This window comes from Oratosquilla oratoria, chromosome 16 (assembly GCF_046742065.1).
Source record: "Oratosquilla oratoria isolate Oo_2021 chromosome 16, ASM4674206v1, whole genome shotgun sequence".
Classification (NCBI taxonomy): domain Eukaryota; kingdom Metazoa; phylum Arthropoda; class Malacostraca; order Stomatopoda; family Squillidae; genus Oratosquilla; species Oratosquilla oratoria.
The window spans coordinates 15,461,924-15,484,431 of NC_134792.1; the positions used below are offsets into that span (position 1 = coordinate 15,461,924).

The 22,508-nt window shown below is 39.0% G+C and overlaps 1 protein-coding gene and 1 long non-coding RNA gene across 2 annotated transcripts in view; one reads left to right on the forward strand and one right to left on the reverse strand.

The window, feature by feature from the left end:
- Positions 1-22,508, forward strand: part of LOC143033850 (solute carrier family 49 member 4-like) — a 129,029-nt gene that overhangs the window by 1,951 nt on the left and 104,570 nt on the right. The gene's annotated exons all lie outside the window — the stretch shown is intronic.
- On the reverse strand, positions 1,233-17,094 carry LOC143033851 (uncharacterized). Its single transcript, XR_012967197.1, has 3 exons — positions 16,463-17,094; positions 16,232-16,302; positions 1,233-2,363 (listed from the first exon to the last, which is right to left on the reverse strand). It is a non-coding gene; the product is annotated as an uncharacterized LOC143033851 (long non-coding RNA).

Sequence of the window (22,508 nt, forward strand, 5' to 3'; positions counted from 1 at the left end):
GTTATTACGTCATGTCGGCATTTTCTCCTGGTAGATATGCAGAGGCACGAAAGTTTTTTATTATTATTATTATTATTATTGTTATTAGGCGGGGATGATTGAACCCAACTCAGAACGACGTCTCATTTAGCCCAGGCCAGCTATTTCCTTCACCTGAATAAAATCGCCTGGAATTAATAGAAAAAATCGTATTGAACAGATTTATGACCTTTCGGCATCTTTGTCTGGTTGCTACATGCGATTTTATCAATTTTAGAACCCCCCTTCTTCTGGTGTTAACAAAGATAAGGAAGGTTAATTTTGAATCCGCGTAGATGAACAAAATCACCTGGTGGTAGTCAGAGTTTTAGGATAAGTGCTACTCGGCACGGAAGGAGTGAGCAGACATCAAATCCTTCCGTTCCTTGGAGCACTTTTTTTTTTTATCGTGACTGCAGCCATGGAATTCAGTTTAATTGTGAATCAACCCAGCGTTAAGGAGATTGTGCTAATCTTAATTATCAACCCTCTTGCTAGGCAGGGAGGTTTTTCTCGGCTGAATAAAATTGTCTGGCGACGGCAATTTTTTTTTTTTTTTTTTTTTTTTTTTTTTTTTTTTTTTTTTCTCCAATGGATCACTTTTGGCTCATTTTGGCAATGTCGAAAGAGCTCTCACTGTCTAGGCGTCACCGGGCCGAGCGCCGCTTAACCATGCAACACGGAATGTCGAAGGTTTATGGAGTTGGGCGCTGCTATCTACATAATGTAATCATGAAAACACTTGCCAGGGGATTGTACACTGGATTCTCATCAGTCCCATTAACCCTCCTGAATTGAATTCTCATCATTGAGACACCACTGCGGGCACCAGAACCTGCTCCTGCTCAAATTCTAATTTCTATCTCCTACTTCATCGGCAGTAACCAGAGCTTCTGGCCTTGGGGGAGGATATCACCCCCAAGATGTGGAGCTACACACGTGGTGGTCAAGGAGAAATTTAAGTATGGAGGTACAAGTTAAAGATACCCTCTCGAAAATAACAACTGCTTCCGTCCTTCTTGACAATATATATACTGTATATATATATACATATATATATATATATATACATATATATATATATATATATATATATATATATATATATATATATATACAGGGTGTTTTAGAATAATTGAAACACATTCAACTAGGCTTTATTTAATACCCAAACATGATATATTGATAATTATTACATTTCTTTGAAGCTGAAATAGTAAGAATGATATATTTCAAAGTGATAAGGCGTAAACTTGGAAGAATCTAAAACATGGTGCTTAGAGAATATACTCTAAATGTCCGCCATTGAGTCGGAGGCATTCCTGAACGCGCCCTGCAATACTATTATTAATAACACGCACACAGTCCTCCTGACTGATGGTTGAAATGTTCGCCATTATGGCTCCTTTCAATTCTGGAATGGTAGTAGGTTCTTACAGATATTGTCTTTGAGGAAACCCCAGAGGAAGAAGTCTATGGGGTTGAGATCCGGGGAATGTGGTGACCTTTCAATGTCGGTTTTGCGGCTGATGATGTGTTCCCCAAAGTGCTCCTTCAACCAGTCCACGGTAATGTCTGCAGTGTGAAAAGGAGCACCATCCTGCTGAAACCATTGTTCATCTTCAACAACATCACGTTCCTCCAGCTCACCCCAGAACAGTTACATGGTTTTCACATAGCACTCCTTTGTTACTGTCACATTTCCATTCTCATCTTCAAAGAAAATGGTCTAATGATTCCATGCTTGGACATTGCAACCCATGCAGTGCACTTCTTTGAATGCAAAGGTCGCTCAGCAATACGGTGAGGGTTGTGATTGCCCCCAGAAAACCCAGTTCTTGGAGTTAACATGGCCACACAGCAGAAAGTAGGGCTCATCTAAAAACCACTCGTTGTTCAGGAAGTTTTCATTCTCCTCAATTTTTTGAGAGAACCACCCACACACAGTGACTCGCTTATCCTTATCAGCCTGGATGGCTTGGTGTTTGATCTGAATCCTATAAGGATAGAGTTTCAGATCAGAGATCAAAATGCGTCTAACTGAAGAACATGAAATCCCAAGCAGTTGACTCCTATATCGCAGCGATTTACTCGGGATTCGGCCCACAGAATCTTGAACAAGCACGGCATTCTCAGGTGTGCGGACTTGAACAGGAGCTCCTCTACACTTCCATAGGCTTCAAAATTTCGAACCCACTTGAAAATTTTACTCTTGTTTGGGTAATGGTTGAAATGGAATGGACAACTATACTTGGTTTGAAAAGTCTTGAATGATTTGGTCTTGTAGTATGTCTTTATACAGAAAACCTTTTGTTTTGTTGACCAGGTCATTGTTATCCAATCATCTGCGAAAGAAAAATATAATTATAATAATAATGATAATAATAATGATAATAATGATAATAATAATAATATGATAATAACTAGACCACCCGTGACCCATTGGGTCAAATAATATATATATATATATATATGGATTGTATAATATATATATATATATATATATATACATACATGTAGACTGCATGTTTAACTCCGCATTGGTGAATTAAAGTCTGGTATTGTGCTTTAATATGCCAAACAGCTCTCTAGTATACAAATACAAAGCTCCGTTCAAGACTCAGAGTGTTGCCAAAAACATTTTAATGTAAATTTCTTGTTATTGTTGCAATGTTTAAGTACTTTCTTATTGTTAACTAAATCTTGTCTGTTTGGAGTTTGTTGAGTGTTTGTATCAGGTGGCTGAGTATACTTCCTTTACGGGCGTGCATTGTAAGTCTCCTGCTCACAGAGGTAGTGGTAACACCAATATAAGTAGCATTGGGAAGAAGTTTGTAACCTTCTTCGGGGCAAGTGAACTGGTACACCACATTAGTCTGTTTTAGAAGAGAGTTGTCTTTAGTCATGTTATTTCACATTATAAGTTGCATGTGACATTATATTATACATATATATATATACTGTATATATATATATCTATATATATATATCTATATATATATATATATATATATATATATATATATATATATATATATATATATATATATATATATGCCTGAAGTGATGGGTCTCATCGGGATGTTGGGCTTGTGGGTTTTTGGGAGCCCGCGCATACAAGGTGGTCTCGGGGCTTCCTCCAGCAGTCCTATCAGTTTTTTGCCCCTTTGGGTCTTCGAGAGTATCTTCCTGGCCTCTTTCTTAAATTTTTCCCCTTCCATTGCAGCGTGACCTTGATATTTCCTTTCATACGTAGTAGTATCATTTAGCAGATCTAACATTTTGTCATTGTAGTCCTTTCTGTTCATGACAACTCCTCCACCTTTGTCAGCACTCGTGATTATCAGGTTGTCATCTTTTCCAAGCTCATCCAAGGCTAATCTGTATCTTTTTGGTATGGTACACTGGTTAGATCTGGCTAAGGCGTGGAACCCACAAGCCCAACATCCCGATGAGACCCATCACTTCAGGCATACGTAGTGCTCCGCATAGGTTGGCCAAATGTCTGGCGAAACCCCTATCCAACAGACTGGGATTAATAAGTAGCGCCCACCTGAAAAATTCCAGTGACCTCATTCACAGATTAAAGGATATGGACATTTCAGGAAAAAATATGGCTTCGTATGACGTCACAGCCTTATTCACAAATGTTTCCGTGGAAGAGGCGTTAAAAGCAGCAAGAGAGGTAGTTAGAGATATGGATGACGAGGCTCTACCCATAGGAAAGGCAGATTTCTTAAAACTTATATCGCTATGTGTGAGATTTGGTCCCTTCGTTTTCAACGGAGAGGAATACAGCCAATGTAGAGGCCTTGCGATGGGGAGCCCCCTCAGTGCTGTTTTAGCTTCCCTCTATATGGAAGTTTTAGAGAGAGATCATTTTGTAAAAATAATGGGTCGAAACACCTCCTGGTTTCGATATGTGGATGATGTCTTAGTCGTGGCCCCCAAGAACACCAATTTGGACAACAAATTGAGGAGGTTAAATAATGTCGAACGAAACATCCAGTTCACTGTTGAACACGAGACAGATAACAAATTGGCCTTCCTCGACACCGTCATCTGGAGGAAAGAGAACAAGACCGCATTCTCGGTTCATAGAAAAAGTACAAATAAAGACGACATCATTCACTACTACTCCGGCCACAACGAGAGAATAAAGAGTGGAGTGGTAATAGGATTCTTCCTGAGAGCATACCGCATTTGTAGTGAAGAATTTATTAAAGATGAAATGGATTACATTTTCAACATTTTCACCAAACTCTGTTATCCGGAAGGGCTGTTGTACCGACTTAGAGAAAAGGCTTTAAAGATAGCAAAAAGAAGCATAAGGAACAGAGGAGACGTGACTGAAAATGATAGCAGGGAATATTTGTCCGTGCCAAACTCGAGCCACTCGGGCGAGTTGGGACAGTTGCTCACTAGAGCCGGCATCAAGGTTGCGATCAGCACGGGAACGAAAATAGGAGACATTGTTAAGAACCAGAATAAAGTCGTGGCCAACGGGGAAGAAAACAGTGTCGTCTACAAGATACCGTGTGGAAACTGTCCTGTGAGCTTCTACGGGGAAACCAGCCGAGGTATTAAGAAGCGGACAGTTGAGCACAGGAATGACGTCAAGGCACACCGAGTATCAAACTCGCTAGTGGTTCACGTAGATACTCACGGCCACTTACCAGACTGGAACAGAGTAGAGGTGCTGCAGAAAGGACTTCCTAAGAAAAGAAGAAAAATAACTGAAGCAGCTTACATCGCTTCCCATCCAAACAACAACCATCGCGATGGGTTTATTAAATTAACAAAGACGGCCAGCCGCTTGATACTTCGCGAGGCAGAGCGTAAGAGGACGAGAGGTCAGGTCGATCATGGTGGAACGCGGATAGATTCGGCGGGTATTTAGGGGATGAATTGTTCGAATGTGCTTGTACTCTGAAGAAGTCCTGGTAAGGACGAAACGTCAGAATAAATCCCTAAACGGTTCCCTGTGTTTATCTCACCACCCATCCACTCATATATATATATATATATATATATATATGTACATATATATATATATATATATATATGTACATATGTATATATATATATATATATATATGTATGTATATATATATACATGTAGAGTGCATGTTTAACTCTCCATTGGTGAATTAAAGTCAGGAATTGTGCTTTAATGTCCCAGACAGCTCTCTGGTCTACAAATATAAGGTAAGCTCCGTTCAAGACTCGAAGTGTTGCCAAAACATTTTAATGTACATATTTACAGGGTTGCCAAAACATGGTATAAGTAGACTGCAGCCGTATTCGCACGTAGAATATTTGGAAGGTTGGTCGCGTCGGATGGGCGACGCGAAGAGAGGCGCCGGATTAGTTTGCGGATTCTATTGTATGTCGACAACGTGAGATCCTTTGCACCGCACCGTTTCAATTGTTTGTCAAAAAGGCGCGAGGTCCTTTCTGCGGAGGTGTTAAGGCGTTGGCTGGACAGCCGGCGGTTCTGGTCGCTGTTCAGGTCTGGATACAATAGCCGTGTCCCTTGGGAGGAAAATCCGGAACAATAGAGAATCTCTGGAGAGTTGCCCTGAGACGAAAGAGTTCAATCTCGTAGCATATGCGTGCGTGCGCGTGTGTGCACGCTAGGCGTTGGTGTCGAAGGGAGATGATATATATATATATATCTATATATATATATATATATATATATATATATATATATATATTTAGAAGCTCCGCATGGGATACGAACCCTGACCCGTGCGTCGAAAATCACGAGGCCAAGACGTTAGCAACTATGCTACGGTGATACACAACTTGTCGGAAGGCTCGCCTAATACGGGATTAGATGAAATTGAGATTAGATCTTCCAATGTTACGTGAAGCGTGGTCGGGGACTAGTACAGTCCTTTTGAACCATCACCGTAGCATAGTTGCTAACGTCTTGACCTCGTGATTTTCGACGCACGGGTCAGGGTTCGTATCCCAATGCGGAGCTTCTAAAAATGTTCAATCTGTCTTAAGAAACATACACAACTTGTCGGAAGGCTCGCCTAATACGGGATTAGATGAAATTGAGATTAGATCTTCCAATGTTACGTGAAGCGTGGTCGGGGACTAGTACAGTCCTTTTGAACCATCACCGTAGCATAGTTGCTAACGTCTTGACCTCGTGATTTTCGACGCACGGGTCAGGGTTCGTATCCCATGGCGGAGCTTCTAAAAATGTTCAATCTGTCTTAAGAAACATACACAACTTGTCGGAAGGCTCGCCTAATACGGGATTAGATGAAATTGAGATTAGATCTTCCAATGTTACGTGAAGCGTGGTCGGGGACTAGTACAGTCCTTTTGAACCATCACCGTAGCATAGTTGCTAACGTCTTGACCTCGTGATTTTCGACGCACGGGTCAGGGTTCGTATCCCATGGCGGAGCTTCTAAAAATGTTCAATCTGTCTTAAGAAACATACACATATATATATATATATATAGGTAGGGCTAGGTAACCTCCATAAAGTTTAAATAACTTTTTAGAGATGCGTGTTCTGCCTACCTGGTAGTGATTGGCTACCTTCAAGTTCAGAGCCTCTAAAGTCTTCTGTTTCAAATCCTGGTTAAAGTTTGCAGCAACGTATTCCTGCTCGGAAGCCCGGAGTTCCTCTTTAAGGGAAGACAGGAGGATGAGCTTACTTTCCGTTTCTTGATTAACCATGGTCCTGCGGAAATCCTTTAAGGATTCCGCATGCTGCACTGTTCGGTCGTGGAGACGTACATTTGAATATCTAGGGAGCAGATTCTCTTGTATGCATGTGTTGTTAAAGTCATTGGTTTGTTTAACAATGCAGTGAAGCCACCACCACCCGTGACCACACCCTATGTCAATACGCCCCAAACCCCACCTCCACCTCCTCCCACCCAGTCCATCCATCCTCCCCCCAACCGACCTCGCAACTCCCTAACCCCCCAACCCTCTCCTTCCCGTCTTAATGAGAACCCAACCCCTCCCACTAATTCTTCCCCCATTACCCCTTCCACCACCCAAGCCGGCTAGGTTCGTATATATAAGTCACCAACCGACGATTTCCTTCGTCATTTCTTTGGGCCTTTAATTTTTGTAAGTAGCGGTCCCCAACGGCCCATGTATCGAGATAGGATTTGTATTATTGCTGATTTATTGATATCTATTTCCATAATTGTGAATTTTGTTTAGGTTAACACCTTTTTCTTTATTTCTGTATGTCGATAATATTTATGTTACAGATTTTCCTGAAGATGTCTCTTTGTAGACGAAACGTTGAATAAATGAATCATTTTGGCAACTTGGTTTATGCCCACCCTCAAATGGCAGAGTATTGGTTAGAAAGCTGGAGAATACCCATAAGAAGATTAACAACCTCCTTAATGCTGTCGACTTTAACAACACATGCATGTATATATATATATATACAGTATATATGTAAGAGGAGTAGAGAGAAACACACAAGTAGAACAGGAGTTTATTCCTTGACTAGTTTCGCACAGTGATGCTTCTTCAGAAAGAATGGTTTGCATTACAGAATAACTGATATTAAATACAAAAAATATTGGGAGAAAGAGGTATAAGGGAAGGTCACTTCCTATTCATGGTGGCACGAAATCGTGCGGGGTTGGTCGGACTGGCGCTCCGTGTGGTGCTACGAGTGAACAGATGTCCTGTTGTTTTCCACTCTGTATATGGCTTCTACAATTTTCCTCTGTTTCTTACTGAGGTTGTTGTGTAATACATCAGCTTCATCCCATTTTGGTAGGTGCCCTTTTTCATCTATATGGTTCACGAACGCGCTGGTTTCACGGTGGTGACGGACATCGGCTCTGTGTTCTTTGAGTCTTGTTGGCAAACTCCTATATGTTTCTCCAATATAAACATTATCACAACCTGAGCAAGGGATTCTATAAACTAAACTGTTGGTATTATTATTTTCCATCTTTGGTTTAATGATGTCCCCGATTTTCTTTCCTGCGTCACATGAGAAACGGATGTGTTCTTTGAGTCTTGTTGGCAAACTCCTATATGTTTCTCCAATATAAACATTATCACAACCTGAGCAAGGGATTCTATAAACTAAACTGTTGGTATTATTATTTTCCATCTTTGGTTTAATGATGTCCCCGATTTTCTTTCCTGCGTCACATGAGAAACGGATGTTAGAGTGCCTTAATTCTTTACTTAGTGTGCAGGCCAAATCAGAAGTGGGAACTACTACGTAATTAATGTTGTTTTCTTCCTTGTTATTCCTCTCCCTTACAGCTTTGGCCTTCTTCAAGGTGGACGAGAGAAGACCGGTAGGGAAGCCAAGTTTTCTGAAAGTTTCGGTGACATGATGTATTTCGTCATGGAGGAATTCAGGGCTGCATATTCTGAGTGCTCGGAGAAAAAAGCCCATGACTACGCCGGCCGTGGTCTTTTGGTCGTGAGCACTGAAAAAACTAATATAGTCATCTTTGTGGGTGGGTTTCCTATACACTTTGAATTTGACAGTGCTATTTTCTCTAATGATAACTGTATCTAGGAACGGTAGGGACCCATTAACCTCGTGTTCTACTGTTAGTTGAATCCTAGGATGGACTTGGTTGAGTTGTGAGAGGATGTCATCAATGTTGGTGTCTTTGGGGAGAACGAGAAGACAGTCATCTACGTACCTGTACCATCTGCTGTTATTCGGGATTATCTTAATATATTCTTCTTGTTCAAGTGTCTCCATAAAGAGGCATGCGGCTACTGCACTTAGAGGGGATCCCATAGGCAAACCTTCGTGTTGGTAAAAAGTTTTCCCGTTGAAGGAAACAGACGCACACTTGAAGCACATTTCAATTAGTTTTATATAGTCTCTCTTATTAATAGGAAGGTCGTCCGCGTTGATGTGTGTCAAGACTTTCTTGATAGCAGAGATGGCATTTTGTATTAAGACATTAGTAAATAAACTTTGAACATCATAACTTACCAGTACTTTGTCTTTGAAATCTATTTCCTTTAATCTATTTAATAAGTCGGCCGAGTTCTTAAGGTGTGCCTCACTGATTTTACCAAGTGATGAAGATAGTGGTTTAGCAAGATATTTAGCTAACCTATGGGGCGCGCTGCCAATACCGGAGGTAATGGGTCTGAGGGGAATCTCAGGCTTGTGTGTCTTAGGGAGACCTCTCATGGTTGGTATTCTTGGATTTTCCTCAAGAAGGTGTAATAGGCGTTTTCCTTTCTCTGTTCTTCTGAGTAATTTCCTTGCTTCCTTGTTGAATATATTGGCCTCATCCTTAGCTTGTTGTTCAGTTTGTGGTCTGTAGGTGTTTGTGTCCGGTATTGGCAGCGCGCCCCATAGGTTAGCAAAACAGCAATCCAGCAATATTTAAAATCTATAAAAAAAAAATCTATTTAAATCAGATAAATCTGATTTAAATAAAATATGTATATATATTTTATATTTTTTAAAAAGAAAAAAAAAATAAATCACCAACCCTGGTGTTTACTAACCTTATACAATAATGTCTGTTAAGTCCGGCTAAAATTGGCATTTCAAAGAATAACAGTGCCTTGAAAATAGTTTTTTATTTCACTATAAAAGTTTATATTAACTTATACTGCATTGAATAAGTCAATAGTTGATATATTTGTCCTATATACAATGTTAGGCTTCTAGTTTTGATATATTTGTCCAATATAAAATGTTAGGTTACAAAGAAAGCAATGGCCTCCGCTAGCGGACCCAGGGATCTGGGTGCGCACGTCCTGCGTAATAGTAGTCCTTGTTTTATATATGTATATATATATATATATATATATATATATATATATATATATATATTCTACTATGATAAAGTCTCAGTTTGACTGTTAGTTCACGAACTCCTAGAGTTTTGGAGATAGACCCTCATAACCATATATATTCTTATACCGGATCACTCTAGGTACTTGGATAACTATCTTTCATTACAAATATATATTTTGGTCAGGGTTAAGGGTTAAAGTTAGGTGGGGTATGGTGTGGTAACACGACACCACTGTAGTTTCCCCTTAACGCGCATAGCATTTTTGTGACAAAAATTACTATGATTAAACAAACCATTGTATATGTCTATTAATATTTATATTTGTAAAATTAATGTTGCCACAAACTATTAGAGCTTTTTGAAGGAGAAAGCATGTAAATGAAAAATGATTGTATAATTTTACCAAATGTTGAAATATTGGTTATTTTTATTTGATTTTATAGCGGGCGGAAATGCAGTAATCGAGTGCTAAGATATTTAAAGTTTGTTTCAATTATTCTCTCACGTCCGAGTACAGTAAACCATGTAGTGTTAACAATCCACCACAATGATTAGGTTAAAGATTATTCACGAGCTCCTCCTAGGTTTTTGCAGATATACCCCTATAATCATATATATTCTGAAACCTTATAATCCAAGGTACTTGGATAACTGTCTTTCATTTGTCTGTCTGTTTGTTCACGAACCCCTCCTGGGGTTTTGGAGATAGACCCCCATAACCAGATATATATTCTGATACCCTATCACACTAGGTATTTGGAGAACTATATTTCATTAAAAAAATTATTTTGGTTAGTGTTAAGGGTTAAAGTTAGGTGGGGTATGGTTAGGTTAGGGATTATTCACGATTATTCACGATTATTCACGATTATTCACTAAAACCATATACTGTATATTCTGAAACCTTATAACCCAAAGTACTTGGATAACAATCTTTTATTTGTCTGTCTGTCTGTTTGTTCACGAACTCCTAGGGTTTTGGAGATAGACCCCCATAACCATATATATTCTGATACCCTATCACTCCAGGTACTTGGATAACTATATTTCATTTCTAAAAAAAAAAAAAAAATGGTTAGGGTTAAGAGTTAAAGCTTGGTGGGGTCTGGTTAGGTCAGGGATTATTCACGAACTCGCAGCAACGCGCAGGTAATTTGGCTAGTACACACACACACACACACACACACACACACTCATATATATGTATATATATATATATATATATATACATATATATATATATATACAGCATATCTATATATATACATATATATACATATGCATATATATACATATATATATATACATATATATATATATACATATGTATACATATATATACATATATATATATGTATATATATATTGTATGTATATATATACATTATATATATATATATATACATATATAAATATATATACATATATAAAGATATATACATATATATATGAATATACGTACATATATACATAAATATATACATATATAAATATATACATATATAAATATATATACATATATAAATATATATACATATATACATATTATATACATATATACATATATAAATATACATATATATATATATATATATATATATATATATATATATATATATATATATATATATGGGAAACTATCATGTTATAACACATTTGTAAATATATTATTAAAGCTCCCTACCTGAGATATAATATCAGAAGTACAGGAGATCCGTATATTTCGACTAATATCTGTAGTCCTCTTCAGCAGAATGGTTACAAGAAGATAGAGTACAGTTGTAAATGAGGTTGTGTGGAGGCAAGAAAAGTAGGACTTGGAAAAGTAGAAGGATCTCAGGTTACATGCCCTTGATATGGTTGGGTCAAGGATGGAAAATTAGTGATATTTTGTCCGACCGTTCACAAATCCCTACCAATTTGGCCCCAACAGACGTTATCACAGTCCTTGCATGGCAATTTTATATACCCCGGAGTTGTGGTCCACATTATTCCTCCGATGTACATTTACTACCTTTCTGAAAATACTATTTGGGTAATTGGGCAATACTCCTTGCTAAATTGTTTAATCCTTGATCCAATCACATCAAGGGCATATAACCTGAGCCCCGCCTACTTTTCCGCGTCCCCTTTTCTGTACTTCTCACTACCTCATCTATAACTGTATTCTATCTTCTTGTAACCATTCTGCTGAGGAAGACTACAGATATTAGTCGAAATATACGGATCTCCTGTACTTCTGATATTATTTCTTTGATAGTGGGTTTCTCTGACAGTGGGTTTCAAGTGTATACACACACACACACACACACACACACACACACACACACACACACACACATATGTGTATATATATATATATATATATATACATATATACATATATGTATATATATATATATATGTATATATATATATATATATAAAGAGATTGTAATCGATGGTGAGAGTCTTGAAGAAGTTGAAGAGTATCATTATTTAGGCCAGATGGTGAAAGTGACCTAAGATCATGACAACGAAATAAAAAGGTGTATTTCAATTGGTTGAAAATTGATTCTTAAGTATAGTAAAATCCTGAGAGGCTCTTTACCTTGATGTTTGAATCGTAGTTTACAATCAATACATTCTGCCAGCAATAATCTACAGGTGTGCGACTTGTAAACTGGCGAAAGGAATGGAGACAAAACTAAGGAATGCACAGAGGAGAATGAAAAGATCAGTGATGGGAATAACAATGAGAGGCCGAAATAGAGCAAGTTGGGTGAGAGAGCATACTAGAGTGAAAGAAACTGTCCAAAAGTAAATGAAATAGTCGATAACATACAGTTCATTATGAAGCTTCAACCTCACGGTCGCCTACCTTTTCTGGACACAGAGTTACACAGACAAGATAACAAAGCACTTTTTAATGTTTACAGAAAACCCTCATCAGGAACTGACCAAGATACGGGTGGTAATCGGCTTTTTCCTCAGAGCGCTGAGGATTTGTAGCAAAGAATTCCTAGACGAATAATTCGCTACGTCACGAATTCATTCAAGTCCATGAGCTATCCAGAGGGCTTACTATCCACCTCCTTAAGAAAGGCGCAACTCATCAGACAACATGAGTGGCAGGGTGGTGAGATAAACACCGAGAATCGTTGAAGTTTTTATTTACTGACGTTTCGTTCTTCACAGAGCTTCTTCAGAGTGTACCTTTATCTCACCACCCTGCCACTCATTTTGTCGTTCATTCTTCATCATCAGACAACGTATAACCACAGGGGACACGAAGGACAAAAGATACTTTATAGTGCCGGGCTCCACTTTCTCATGTGCAATGGGGGACGCGGTACGGCCACTAGGACAAGAAATAAAAAGTGGCACAGAGAAGAAATTTAAACTACGGGTGACGAAAACAACAAAGGCAACTAACAAACTCAGCATCGTTTACAGAATCATTGTGTCAAGTGTGAAAAATCATATTATGGCGAGAGCTACAGAGGTGTAGTGGCCAGGATCAAGGAGCACAAGGCGGACTTGAGACATCACCATCTTTCTAACGCGGTGGGCCACGGGGACCAAGAAGGACACTTGCCCAAATGGCAACAAGCGGAAGTGGTGGGAAAAGATCTATCAAGAAGAAGGAGGAAGGCAGTTGAAGCTTTTTTAATAGCCACCAAAGCTAACATCAACCAAAAAGTAGGGGACATAAAATGGACGGTGTACACAGCAAAACATATAGCAATAAGGAGCTGTTCCAGGACAGCATCTACATAACACGGGGATTATGTCCAGTGACCAGATGTCCTACGGCTTCATCATAATCTTTCTGAATGTTCTATTATTATGATTTGATCTGTATTGTTTTGAACTGATTTGATTTGACTAGGTTCTATGTTATTTCATACTTTTTTCATTTTCTTAGATTTTTTTTATAAATTTGACACCTTTTAGATTTCACACACCATTTGACATCACACAAGACATACCAGTCCCGTTTCTGACAATCAATCTATTATATATCTGAATAAGATGTGTGATTTATTATGTATTTGAGGTTGATTATGTAATTCATGACATGTACAAACCAGCCACGGATCCCACCCCCAGGGAGGGACGTGGACCTGGTTCCCTAAGTATACCATCGGCTTCATCCCAGAGTTACATTCCTCAGGAATAAAAATCAAAAATCAGATCTAGACCCGTGGCTTCCCTTTCCACCTTTCTCAATCTGTCACAATGTCACAACATGCATATATATATATATATCATAGACAAGTGTTTGGATCTACATTGGCTGGAGGCGTTGGAGAGGAAAATGCCATTGACACGGCAAGTTTCTGGCATACAGAGTACATCGGTGTCTTGGGCCTGAAAAACTCGTAGGTGTATCTTTGTATACTCACTAGGAAACAGTGTCTATGGGCTGATGAGCACTGCCTGTGTGTGTTTGAATGTAAATAATACTTCTGGAGTGGATGTGATGTTGAATTCGTCTATGACGGACAAGAAATTTTCCTTAGTCGATGAAATACCAACAGTATTAATGGGGGTTTATTCCTGAGATTAGCTTATTTGGACATGCGGGAAGAGTTAGTACGTCTGTTACGTTTGGAATGCATGTTCACAGCTGTCAGTAATGTGGAAGAGGTAGTGTCCTGGGGAGGGTTTGGAGTGGTTCAGTACTGGGAACTCTGTTGTATGAAGGTGGTAGAACAAACTGTAAGAGCAGCTGGTGCATCTTCATGTGATTAAGCAGAGTGAAGCTGAAAGGAGTACAAACAACTAACAAGGGATCATGGCCTGCTTGTACCTACTCGGCCACGTGAATCTGATTTACGTTTTGAGGAGTTGCTGATGGCAATGCAGGGAGGAAATGGTTTGCATAAATACCATTTTGAGCAGGGTAAATTACTATGTTAAGGATATAAGCAGGAAAGTGAGCACCAGCTACGTAGACGCTAACTGGAATGGATAGGTGTTGATCTTTGAAATTAATGTCTATAGAAAATTTACCGACGATCAGGGAATGGTACACCATCTACATTGCAAATGTTGCCGTCGGGGGGTTCCAAAATGGTGACACGTTTTCTTTCAATGCGGAATTTATAGAAACTTTGAATTGACATTATGTTGACTGGGAAACCCGTGACGAGAAAGATTGTCACTTTGGTGTTACTAGAAGTTGCATTGAACGTTAAGAAAAGGGAGGACGTGCCTGGGATATCCGGTGTATGTACAGGTAGGGTTGGTGAGGGAACTCCGGGTATGCGCTCTGAATCATGGTACTCGGTAGTCATAAAGATGTGTTACGTGAATGTCTTGCGGGAGAGTGATTCGGGGAGTTTAGTCTGTGTTGCCTCCGTACTAACAGCACACGGCAACGATCACTCGTGTGGAAACATGTTCCGTGATAATTGCTGTGGTGGCTTGGTTGTGAGGGTTGTTTGTGGTAACGTGTGTTTGTAAAGTGTCCTGGTTTGTGGCAGTGTATACAAACCATTTTTGTTCTTGGTGGAGAACGCTGGCGTGAGCGATGTCGAGTGCGAGATGTATGTCTCGACCTCAATTAATGGTGTGTGTGACTTGGGCTGTTGTGTGGGTGGGTGCAATGGGTACTGACTGGCTCTGGATCTGGGTAATTGCTTTTTCAGTATCAGAGAATTTCCTCAAGAATTCGCCTGATGTGATACCTGGTGTGAATGGAAAACTACCAGTTTTCTGGAGTTTGTCTGGGTGTAATTGGGATAGTAGTCGAAAATACGCGATGACTGAGACTACGTATTCCAATACAACTTTGTCGTCTCAGGCCAAATCAGAATTTTTGGATCTCTCTTTTAGTTCGCTTTTAAAGGTTGAAGCAATTTTGACAGCTTTCTCTTTGGTGTAGGGTGGTCCATGAATGTATGTCGTAGTCAATGAGTATAGGAGGGAAAGTCATCAAAGTGGCTCAAATGATGCAAAGGACTTCTTAAAGTGCTCTACGAAATCATGGGAAGATTTTTGTTTCCTCAAAAAGATCTGACTGAATGACATCACCAGCTAATGTATTATTTTTGTCTATTCTGGAAATTAGAATGAATATTTTACCTTTGTCGTCTGTGATGTTTCTACGTGTTATTTCTGATTCAGCATTGGAGAGAAAATTGTATACAGTAATGTTCTTTCCGTTGAATCTAGATAATGTCATTTCATCTTTGACTACGGTGATAAGATTCTATGTTGTCATGGTATTTTGTGTGGCGGGCAAATTAACCGAAGAGTTTTTATCGGAAGGAGGCAACATGTCTGGTGTTTTGCAATTCAGATCAGAGCGGCTGCGTGTACAAGATTCGTATGTCGTGTCAGAAAGAGGTTTGGACAGGTTCATAAAGAAGCAGAGAGTAATTGCCTCCTAGGTGATATTTAGAACGGAAATTGTATCTACTTACCGGAGATGATGTAGTAGTTTGGCACTTGGGTTGATGATGCAGTGGGAAAGATTCGGTGTGAAGACTCACTTCTGTAAACAGAGGAAAGTATAAGTATACTCTTATGGTGTAGTTAGAGCTGGTGAGAAATAGATATGATTGTGTAAAATAAAAGGAGATATATGCATGTGTGATACGAAACCCAAAATGAAGAATAGCAACATAAAACGTATGAGGAAAATATGGGTGTACTTCGAATTTTTCGTTAAAGTCAACAGCGAGAGTCCGCTCTCGTGTGTAGTCCTAGGCGATGAATGCGGAAGGGCGGATGGAGATAGTAGTTGGTGGTAGGCCCGAAGCTAGATGCAGGAGGGAAGGAGGATGTGGTGCTCAAGGCGAGTACGGCAGCTGCTACAGTGGTGTTCGGTCCAAGACGCTGGTGGCGGTAGAGAATGCAGAGGAAGCAGGATGACTGAACTTGTAGCTATTACATAGGGAGTGGCGTGTGCACTGGGTGACGTAGGGGGAAACGGCTATGAGTGGAACAGCGTAGGAATGATGCTGGACGATGGCCAGCATAGTAGAACGGGATGACGTAGTGGGAGGGGAAACTTATCCTCGATGATAGTGAGGAAGCGGGTATGTTTGGCTAGTTCTCCGAATGTATCTTCCCAGCACGTCGAATCCGCTCTGTTGCCTTGTAGGAATGTAGTGTTGTTTGCTCGTCGAATCCAAGGGCTGTTACCAGAATGTAGCGTCGAATCCCAGATCTGTTGTTCAGAATGTAGCGTCGAATCCCCCCGCTGTCACCAGAATGTAGACAAATGTTTAGATCTACATTGGAGACGTTGGAGAGAATATCTATTTAGGTTCTTCTCTTTATTCCGTCGCCTCCTTCACTGGTGCTTTCCACCAAAGCCAGTGACGAAGATGTGTGGCAGTTGCCAACAATATAATACACTTTACTTACAAATTATTACATTATGGAACTGAGTATGGACACTTGGTATTTATTTTAGTTCTCTGGCATCTCTATGTACAATAAGTGATGAATTACGTTAACTGTTATCGTATGGCAATATTGTATGGTTGAATCTGCCGGTTTGAGATGCAGGTGTCTCGGTGGTTGAATTCTTGTGTCAAATCAATTTGACCGAGGGTTACATCACACAATAGGATGTCCGTTGAAGGCTCGCCACTACTACCAGGATCTGACGTCGAGTAGCTAATGCATGCGCGTATGCACATTAGCACAGAATGAATAATTCACACTCAAGGGCAAGCACAAAAGCATACAGGCATTTTTAACAACAATATATATATATATATATATATATATATATATATATATATATATATATATGTATGTATATATATTTCAAAGTGGATATTGACCCACAATAATAAAAGAATGCTGTGAGACTCAGTTCCTTAGAGATTTTATTAGAATCCTTAAGATGTTCTTCTCTGCTCCCACCATCTTCCAGGTAGGTCTATGTCGACAGTTTCCGTCATTCCCCTGCAGATGACACCACCCCTCCCATGTGACGCAAAAGGAAGGACACACGGTCTTCCAACACATCCTCGATGTTCCCTGTGAATTTTTTAAGTGTTCTTAAATGTTGACTGCTTAGAAATACGTGGTATAATTTTATTTTACAAGAAAAATACCTTTGATTCTATGGGAATTACTGTATGAGTATATGGAAATGCAATGGATACTGAACAACAAAAGAGTATTTGGGTATTTCTATTATATCATAGAATAGAGTCGGGTAGTGGCGGTATTCCTGTGAATTCAGGGCATCACCGAATATCGATTAGATAAGCGTCGAAACGTTGATAAGAAAACAATGTCCTCTGTAAAATATTCGCGACAAAAGACTTCCGTCTTTTTGTCAGTGGTCGGAGATAGACCACTGGAGAAAATAAGAGGAGTTAGTAATTTTATCGTTCACTGATACCTTCCGTTACATGTCATACTTATACTTCCTCCAGGGAATTTTGTTCACCTCTGGGGCTCTCTCCCTCGATAGCAAGGGGGTTATCACTTCTTAACCTGTGCTGGTGTTACCCAACACCGAATAATTGTATAACCTAGGGCTTGGTATTCCAAAGCTACTCCGTGTCTGTGCATCTTTCTATGCTGTGATGTATAAGAATATGAAAAACACGATAATTATTATTTTTATCCCTCTTTAAAGTAAAAGAGAGAAAATTAAATCCAATAAAAAAAATTACATTTTCGGTGGTCTTGACCCTTTAAACTCCGATGACAAGATTCTTGTCATTTGGTCAAATAAAACAAAAAATCATAAAACACCAAAATGTTTGATCAAACACCAGAAAAATATGACGTCAATCCTCGCGCGGTCAAGCCGCATCAGATGATATTCGGATGTACGGGCCGGCGCGAGGCCTACCATATCCGGTTTTTCGTATCTACACCACAAGCGGCTGACATGATTTGAATGGGTTAAGCTTGACTCATAACATATGTATGTGTAGCTTATATGTATGTGTATATGTATATACTTGTATATGTATTTATATGTTATCCCTTTATTAGGAAAATGACCGAATCAAAACACGCGCACACACACACAAGTAGTGCCCATAGTGTCGAGTATGGTGCAACACTATGAGCACCTAGCACAAAAAAAAAAAAAAAAAAAAAAAAAAAAAAAAAAAACAAAGAGCAGCGACAAAAATGACACCCACACTCTCAAATTTGACATAAATTACATCTATCAACACTAGAACAAAGAAGAGAAAGAGGTGATTTGTTGACCATTTACAGATTTATGAAAGGGATGGAAATTCTTGATAGAGACGGCATATTAAAATGGGACAGAAGAGAAACAAGAGGACATGAGAAGAAGCTAAAGAAGGACAGTTACAGAAGAGACCTGAAAAAGAAAAGCTTTCCACATAGAGTGATTTATGTCTGGAACAAACTAAACGGAGAGACAGTGAGTGCCAAACATATACAAGATTTTAAGAATAAACTGGATGCGGAGAGATACGAAAACGGGTCACCCACCACGAGCATAGCTCTCGTCCCGTAAAATACAAGTAGGTAAATACAACTAGGATAACATGCACACACAATTCGGTGGTGCGGTTGGTAGAGTTCCCGGCAATCAATACGGTGGTCCGGGCTCGAATCTCGCCCAGGGCTGGAATAATTTCAGTATTGCTGCGCTGCGAGTCGTTACTCCAACTCTCGTGGATGGGGAGTTTGGTGTGTGTGTGCGTGTAAGGTCACAGTATTACCCATAGATCGGTCATATATGAGGTCTGAGCTCTCTTCCGGGAGGGAAATAGCTGTCGATCACGAGTCCAACAGATGATCCAAGACCATGGTGAATCACGCATAAGAAAATACAATCTTTTTAACTCTCCCTTCCACCTTAGCACCTCCAGTTACTAAATGTAAGAATTATTGCTCCTTATCTTTCTCGGAAGTTTCCTATTACTTGATTCACCCATTTTGCTGTAATGTTACTCTCAAATTAACAAACGAAACAGAAAAACATAACTACCTTTAGACAATTCGACTATGATATATTTCTATTTCTGGCATAATTTTTTGTCGTGTTTTATTAAACATAACATTCATTACTCTTTGTCAGGTTTTGTTTAAGCATAATATACCCCATGTTCTGACTGTTTCCCTAAATGTAGGAGGTCCTTTTAAAATGTAGGGGTCGAAAAAGGATGGAAATATCTGTCACGCAAGATTGTTTTGTATATAGCAGATGACGGAACTTATCATGTTACCTTGAAGGTTAAAGATAAGTGACTGTTATCAATGGGTAAGAAAAGTATGTACTCTTGTAGCTTTCGAAAGTAAAATTGTGGAACAGTCAGAAAAAAATTAGAGGATATGACTAAAGTTACCAATGTACATATTCAATAAGCCTAAAATTTAAGGAAGGGATTGAAGGAGCAAAATTGAGCATAGGGAGAGTGAAACAGGTAAGTGAAGAGTGAGAATCGAATCTAAAAAGATAGAAATTCATTTAAGAGTCAAAGATCAAGGAGCTATGATGTCATTTGGATAAGATACATCAATACATAAACTTATGCTGACCACAAAACTGAAATAGAACAACTTAGAGGTGAGCAAATAAAAGAAAAATATAAAAATAGAGAAGTGATTAAATTATGACATATGAAAGATAAATGCAATGAAAGAGATACAAAGTGTTTAAAAGAAATTCAAGAGTAGGATAAAGAGGAAAAGAAAATTATAGATCAGCAAAGGAAGAAAGCACATAACTCTGGTCTGCGTCATTTTTGTTGTATTTTTTACTGATTCAAAGTACAATCAACCAGCTGAATCCAAATCTGAAACCCGTTTTCTTTAATGAGCTCTAATTTTCGCGCTATTTTTCCTTTTTTTTCTATTATCAGTTACTTTTACACAAATAACGAAGTCAATTTCTGTAAAGTTACACAAAATTATTATCTAAATACGCAATAAAGTAAATAAAAGTAATTAGTTACTATGGAAAGGTCTAGATATACATTCATGGACCTAGGCAATTATTTGTATGGCTGTATTGTCATATTTTTCGTTATTTCAGCAGATGACCAGTGCATATGAGTGTGTGTTTTATAAATTCATTAATTCTATTACAGGTGTTTGGCAATGAACGGAAGGAGATGCAAAAAATATCCAAACAGATTTTTCTACATTTGTGGCAAAGTAAGAATGGCTGATCAACATTCGAAAATTACTTTGTAAAATCATCCCAACAGACACCACAGTCGGAAGAAAGCACTGAATAAGCGAATCTATGTATTTTGATTGCTAAATGCAATCCTCTTCAGTAGTACAAAGTGGGAGGAGGGTGATATCTTAAATAGCAACTTCTTACAAAGAAAGGAAAAGGAACTATGGAACGAGTAGATATCACTACCCTCCCTCTCTAATGACAAGAGGTCGGGTCAGGGGAAGGGGGAGAATACCTGTTAACAATTTGTTTTGTAATGAATAACCCTGATATTATGCCTGGGGTTCGTTGACCCTTCGAAATATTTATAGTGGGCAGATAGTCTATTAAAGTGGATTCCACCATTTTCCTTCTGAACCCACAACCAGATTTGTAAGTTCAGATTTGCCGCAATCCATCCGTTGATTTAGTTTATTCACGTGTTGGAACACGACTGAACTCTCTTGACCATACCTAATTGACCTTTTATGCTCATTCAACCTTGTCCCTAGGTCTCTCCCCATCTGACCGATGTATGCTAGGTTACAACCTCTACACGGAAGGGAGTAAATTCCTGGGATGTGATCTTCTTTCAACCTCTGATAATATTGTTTCTGTAATTACAAACGTTTGTGTTGATGATATTTTGTCCTTTATAGAAACCAAGCTACAAGCATCCCCAAGACAAATTCCCCCTTCCGGTTTTCCGAAACCATCGCGCTTGTACGGACTTGTGTTTCAACTTTTTTTTTTTTTTTTTTTTTTTTTTTTTTTTGGCAAAAGTTTGGCTGTAGCATGGGTTCTAGCCTTTCTCCTGTTCTAGCCAATTTTTACATGGAATACTTTGATAGTGTTCTTTTTCCAACGATAAAACCCCCAGGTATGATTTGGTTCAGATATGTTGATGATATTTTCAACCTTTGGGATGAGAGTTCCTTTGATGTTTTTCTAATCTTACTCTTACTCTTACTCTGTTGGTGTTTTGGGCCGCTTGCTGACCCCTTACCGCCGATACTATCTGCCTCCATTGTCGTCGGTTTTGCGCACTTGTCATCCAGTCTTCCGTATTCTCCATCCCAGCACTTCTTAGGTCTTGTTTGATGTTAACCATCCATCTTCTTCTGGGTCTTCCTACTGATCTTCTTCCACCGATAATTCTTTCCGTCATGACCTTTCTTGGAATTCTGTCCATTTCCATTCGGGCGACATGACCAGCCGATTGCATTCGTATTACCTTTATTGTATTTACGATACTTCCTTGATCTGCCAACTCTCTCAGTTCATGGTTGTGTTGCCGTCTCCATGCTTGTTCATCTACATCATACACTAGGCCAAATATCTTCCTAAGGACTTTATTTTCAAAGACAGATATAGAGTGTTCCATTCTCTTCGTGAGACCATGTTTCACATCCATACAGCAAAACTGGTTTGATAATGGTGTTGTAGATCTTCAGTTTTGTCTTTTTAGATATGTTCGCTCTTCCCAGGACTTTTTGGAGACTGTAGAAACATCGATCGGCTGATGCTATTCTGCTTTTAATTTCTGTTTCCATATTATTATTATCATCAACTATAGA